Genomic DNA, 6,872 nt, shown 5'->3' with positions numbered 1-6,872 from the left:
TAGTAATATTATTACATCCTATTTAATTAAATGTTCTATAGTAATATTATTACAAGACTGACGATATTAATCCTGCACATTAATGAACAAAAATGTAAAGTTGAACTGAAACCTGAATGCTGAAGTCTCACAGACAGGGATCTCACAGACAGGGATTTCAGATAAATACTCAAATGAAGCAATTTAACATAATGATCTTTGGCTATAATTTGTGTTTCGATAGAATACAGGTGTAGAGTTCAATAGGTTGACTGATAATAGAGTTCACATCAATCTCCTCATTAGGGCAATAAACCTGTTAATGAACCCTTCTATATAAACATTTGTTTCTTAATCTTAACCCATTTTGACCTGAGGCTGATTCTAAATGCTTTCTAAATCCTGACCTACGTTTACGTTTTCTGAAAAACAAAATTTGATATTTATTTTAAGAAAATATATGCAAAAATGTTGTTACACTACTATAACTACAACCTCAAGGGGTTCCTGGATTTAAAGGTATATATAGTTGTGTATAAGGTTCCTGGTATAAATGGGTTAAATGAAAACTAACCTTTCCATGTCAAGCTGAGGATTAGTCTAATCTGTATGATTGACAGGAGAGATGATCAGAGGAGCAGCGTTTTTACCATCATCATTTTCACCTGGACTGAAGTATGGATATAGTTTCTCAGTGAAGGAGCAGCCAGTGAAAGAGTAGAGGTGAACTCTGGTCTCCACATCATAAAAGGAGACCAGACCCTCCTCATAATCCACAAACACTCCCACTTTCTGGAGCTCCTCTCTTACAGGGAGGAGGACATCAGGGTCAGCATAAGCCTCGTACTTATTTCCATTCCTCAACACTATAGTCCAGTAACCATAGTTGGGGGTCGTTGTGATCTCTCCCTTCCTGTTGATGGACTCTCTGGCCACTCCTACATCCCACTCAGTCTTCCCTCCAACCTGAACCTCATAGTAAAACCTTCCTGAGGAGAAGCTTTGTTTTCCTAAGACACAGACACATAGAGAGAATCTCTCTTTGTTGTTTGGGACATTCTTCTTTACTTTTCCAAGACTCACTTGTTTTCCATCCTCAGACAGGATGAGTTTGCAGTGTGCTGTATCAGGGTCCAGAGTTACCTCCACTGCATATTGCTGGATCCTCCTCAGCTCAGCATCACGCAGCTTCTTCTCCATCTCTTGACTGAGTGTCTTCTCCAGCTGAGCCACAGCTGTCCTCACAGTCCCCACATATGAAGACTGAGGGACATTGACCTTTGTCCAGTCCTTGGTGGGTGGAGGGGTGTTGATGGATGAGAGGTTCTGGAGGAGGTGGAGGTGGTCTTCAGTGTGTGAGAGCTGCTCCAGCTCAGAGCTTCTCTTCTCTAACTCTGTGATTTCCTGTTGCAGATCTTTGATGAAGCCTTCAGCCTGTTTCTCTGTTGTTTTCTGCTTCTCTTCGATCACACCATTGAGCTCAGCCTGGCTTCTCTCAATACAGCTGATCAGAGCAGTGAAGACCTGCACACTGTCTGCTTTCTCTCTGTCTGCATCTTTCTTACTGAGCTCTACTGAGTGTTGGACCTCCTGAATCTTCACTCGTCTCTCCTGGATCATCTGCTGAACTTCAGCCTCTGTCTTTCCCAGCTCAGCCTTCTTTCCTTCAGATGCCTCTTCCAGAGATACAATCTGATGTAACTTGTGGTCTGACTCAGTGCAGAACTGACAAACACACATGAGGTCAGTCTTACAGAACAGCTCCAGAGGTCTGTCATGTTTCTTACACAGAATGTCTTCCAGGTTCTTCACAGGGTCGATTAGTTTGTGTCGTTTTAACCTTAAGACTCTGTGATGAGGCTCCAGGTGAGTGTCACAGTAGGAGGTCAGACACACCAAGCAGGACTTCAGGGCTTTGAGTTTGGTCTCAGTACAGACGTCACAGGAGACTTCATCTGGTTCAGCAGGTTCTGGGTTTGTGCTGGAAGTTTGTCTCTGCTGCTTTGACTTCCTGAACTGATCAGCCATCTCTGAGAAGGCTTTGTTAACAGAGAATTTTGGTCTCTTATTGAAGGTTTCTTGACACAGTGGACACTGACACACATCCTTAGTGTCCCAGTAATGTGTGATGCAGGTGTTGCAGTAGTTGTGTCCACATGGAGTGGTGATTGGATCAGTGAACACATCCAGATAGAACACAGGAACTGCTCTTCAGACAGCAGACAGCTGGCAGACGCCATTTCTTCACACTGAGAATGAAAGTGGGGGAAAAATAAATTGATGCAACTATAATAATAATGTTTAGCCCTGTTTGTCTGTGTGAAGCTAACCTCTGGCACCACTGGATCAATGGAACTGTGTACGCATACTGGACCTCACTCACACACACACACACACACACTCACACACAGGACTGGACTTTAACTACCAGGGCAGTCAAAGTATGTGCAGACTTTATGGTCACAGTAGAAAACAATATAACATCATAAGATGATTAAAGTAGTCTTAAAAACAAAACGACTGGGCTTTATGGGTCAGGATATAAAATGTAGTGTCCTGACTGACTGTCTCTCTCTTCACTTATAGTCGCAATTTGCAACAATAGATTATTTTAATAATGGTATGATTTTTCTTTTTATATAATGGGATGAATCTAGAGTTGCAATACCCTCCATTGACAGCCCATATTTGATCAAATTGAAATTTCCGCAGCTGTAGGGCAGGCTTGATTCTGCAAAGCGTTTCATAAAAATTCACCATAGAAATGTTATTATGAACTTTTTGTCAAGAAATTCTGTGCAGGTGATTCTTTTTGTTGGTGTTGGTGCAGGTGATTATTGTATTAAGTGTTACGTAAATATATGCAAATCCAACAATAACCACATTAAATCATACTGTATATATCTTCTTCCCAAAAGGACTTTCAAACTAGGAAGGGTATGGCCTGGTCAGCCTGCAATGACATGCATAAGAACTGGTCATCCCAGCTTAGTAAAATGTTAAAAGTAAAAATATTTAGGATGATCATTGAGCCGATTCTACTCTATGGCTCCGAGACATGGACACTTTCAAAGAAACTAGAGAAACGGAAGGATGGCACTTACACCCGCCTTCTAATGAGAGCGCAAAATCTGTCTTGGAAGAGCCACCCATCGACTAATCTAATATACGGCAACCTTCCCCGTGTTTCTTCACTAGTCCGATCCAGAAGAACACAGTTTTCCGGCCACTGCTACAGAGCTGACAATGAGGTTATATCTTCTCTTCTTCTCTGGAGTCCTGCATCAAAGCAGACCAGAGGTAGAAAACTGTCGTTCCCTGATGTCATCGCTAGGGACACATGCATCAGTAAGCAGGAACTGGGGTTGGCAATGAAGGACCGGGAAGTCTGGCGTGACATTGTGACATGTCACATATGGCAGCGGTGGCCGAACGGATAGCGGCGCGGTCTTGATACCGGAAGGTTCCTAGTTCGAATCAGCCGTCCGACACGTTAAAATTACCACCGCTGAAGTGCCCTTGAACAAGGCATTGAACCACTACGATGAAATGTGTTCTATGAGCAGGGCCTGGCTGGAAACAAGTTCTTGAGCTTAGCCCAGATACCCTGGGTAAATATAGATTTCATTTCATTTCATTTCACATCCATGATCTCGACCGCGATCAAAAAATGATGATGATGAAGTGTTAGAGTTTTGTTTTGTTTTCATTGACGCGTCACCTTCTGCCTCCTTCATTATGTGCAAACTAAACAGGTGGTACAACAGGGCCGTTCAGTGACTTCCACAAGCACTTCCAAACTCCAACACTCCACACAATAAATCTCATAAGTAACATTATATGTCTACGATGGATTTTTATGAAACAAACACTTTTCAGATTGAAAGAAGATAATTCAAGCTGCAATGTTGGTGAGTTTAACGTAGTTTAATACAAGCATATCAGACATTTTTATTTGGATTAAACAGACCGACTGACTAAAGGTTTCCTTGTTAGGATAAATCATGAACTAAATGCAGAACTCACCAATGTTGGTGAGTTTAACGTAGTTTAATACAAGCATATGGGACATTTTTATTTGGATTAAACAGACTGACTGACTAAAGGTTTCCTTGTTAGGATAAATCATGAACTAAATGCAGAAACTCACCAAAAGTTGTCCGTGTTTGTGTAAAACGTGTTGTTGAAGAAAGGTTTTCTACAGACTCTAGACTCTAGAGAGTGAGTCACTGCCACCAAACTTTACACTGTTTACTTTCCTTTCACTAGAATTTACTCACTGAGGACCTGGAGCTGTTGACCCTTTACTGACACCTGCTGGATCGAAGAAACACTTCATTTGAACCCCAGCATCTAAAACTGTAGGGGAACATTACCAGGCGCCTCTCCCTTCACACAAGTGTGATTTCTATTTCACACTGAGTCGACCTATTCAGTATTTTTTAGCCCCCTCCAGAGATACTTCCGGGTCCTACTTTTGTGTCGCTTTTGTGTCCCCATAGAGTTATACTGTGACGCTCCGTCGGACTAAATCTGAGACGAAAACAACCACGAAAGTCTAATTTTACCGCAACAACAAAGCTGCTGCTCTCCCAAATCTGGCTATGAAAGGGCGTCTGCCCCACACTGGATACTATCGCCATTTTATTTCATTGTGTCAACTAAATCCTCATTAATGCAAACTAGATTCGACATACTCAACCCTGCACACATTCTAAATATGCCCCCGAAATATTGTACTGAGCAAATGGACCACCTTCAATAATAATGATAATAATATTCTTTATTGTCTCCACATCATATATTTTCTTTGTCATGGACACTTGTACAGAACATTAATAATTCTACTCGAGTTGGAAGCATTAAGACCCATTTTAACCCTCAATGGCTTCCTTTCTGAAAAATAACGTCATTGCAAAAACATTCACGCGTTTAGATATTCTATTTACAATGAGATGCGGACGGGAGCTGGTGCCACTTGGACCCGGACGTAACGCAGGACTACAAAATGACGTCGGACTTAAATACAGAATATGTCCATGATGACCCTCAAGGTTGTTAAATTGTTGTTTGAAACAATTTAAACATTTTTGAAAAGTTGTTAACATGTTCCGCTGCTCCTTCGCCTGGAAAGGAGCCAGCTTAGGTGGTTCGGGCATCTGGTTAGGATGCCTCTCGGGCGTCTCCCTTGGGAGGTCCTCGAGGCACGTCCCACTGGGAGGAGACCCCGGGGCAGACCAAGGACCAGTTGGAGGAAACACATCGACTCACTGGCCTTGGAACGTCTCGGGATCCCCCAGGAGGAAGTCACTAATGTTGCTCTGGAGAGGGAAGTCTGGAGCTCTCTGGTGGAACTGTTGCCCCCGCGACCCGACTACGGATAAGCGGTTGAAGATGGATGGATGGATGTTTGAAATCATATTAGAATGACAATATGAAATCATAAATCTCCTCTTCCGTACAGTCCATGTTCATACAGCCATACACACTTTACAGTGATGTCACTGACCATTCACACCTCATAGAAGCAGCCGTGTTGGCTGATGAGTATTGTTTAACTCACAAATCATGTGGTGAGGACTGGGGTGTGCACCAGACCAGTGGTCCAGGATGTAGACAATTGAAAACCTGTTGTGGTTCAGGGAGCTTATGATTGTGCTCAATTTGAGTATGTTTCATGGAAACAGGATGACCTTGACACTTGTCATTATTGCCACAGTAAAAGGCATTGAAAAAGCATTGCCCTGCTATTAAAACTAAAGAGAAGTTGTCAGGTGGTGCACAAATAAAACCTGTCGCTTTGGCTGCCCCTGTCATTCCTTTAAATGAAGCTGTGTGTTGAGCATTTATGTCAGAGGGTTATGTGTCGGGGGGGGGGGGGGGGGGGGGGGGGTGCCTGGTCTGTGGCCTTTGTGGATCCTTGACCTGAAAATGTTGAATTAAGAATCACTGACGTAAAGTGATGCTGGTCAACTGTTTTTAGACGGGGAATGGAAAAGAATGTCTGAGAGGCGGGACATAGTATGGTATATTTTCATTTTCAAAGACATCTCAGGAATGGTCCCCTCTTACATTTGCTCTATGTTGGATCAGAATCCAAGTCCGCATCAGACCCGCTCGAGTGACTTCCTGACCCTCAAGGTTCCTTTTGCTAACTCAGAGCTTAGAGGTAAAGCAGCTTTTTCTGTCAGTGCTCCATTTGATTGGAACGAACTCCAAAAATCCCTAAAAATCGGATCACTGCCTTCCCTATAGGTCAATTCAGGGAAATGATTTCTAGCACTTTTACTCAACAATGTAACTGTTTTTAATTGATTCTCATCTATCTATTATAGTTATTTTAGCTTTGGACACTTTCTGTTTTACAATTCATATATTTGATATTGCTGTATTTAGTGTATGTTGTTGATTTTTGTGTTTTGTATTTCGGCTACCTTGAAAATGAGGGCCTGCCCCTCAATTGTACTCCGAGTTTAAATAAAGGTTATGATGAAATAAGTTCCACCAAAATGTCGCCCAGAACTCCTTTTCACAGTAGACAATACAGACATGGCTGTGCATTTAATAACACTAATACAATTATAGAACGTATGACCCCATGTGGATGATTTACCTACATGTAACACCCTCATGGGTCATACATGTAACACCATCATGGGTCATACATGTAACACCATCATGGGTCATACATGTAACACCATCCATCATGGGTCATACATGTAACACCATCATGGGTCATACATGTAACACCATCATGGGGTCATACATGTAACACCATCATGGGGTCATACATGTAACACCATCATGGGGTCATACATGTAACACCATCATGGGGTCATACATGTAACACCATCATGGGGTCATACATGTAACACCATCATGGGGTCATACAT

General features: G+C 42.3%; 1 pseudogene across 1 annotated transcript; it reads right to left on the bottom strand.

Moving 5' to 3' along the window:
- Positions 1–519: 519 nt before the first annotated feature.
- LOC306940148 (E3 ubiquitin-protein ligase TRIM21-like) lies at positions 520–2,219 on the bottom strand (annotated as a pseudogene). Its single transcript has one exon. The product of its transcript is annotated as an E3 ubiquitin-protein ligase TRIM21-like (transcript).
- Positions 2,220–6,872: the final 4,653 nt, after the last annotated feature.

The sequence above is a fragment of the Electrona antarctica genome (assembly GCF_951216825.1).
Source record: "Electrona antarctica genome assembly, chromosome: 16".
NCBI lineage: Eukaryota > Metazoa > Chordata > Actinopteri > Myctophiformes > Myctophidae > Electrona > Electrona antarctica.
The sequence above is the reverse complement of the archived record's forward strand: the minus strand, read 5'-3'. Positions and strand labels throughout refer to the sequence as shown.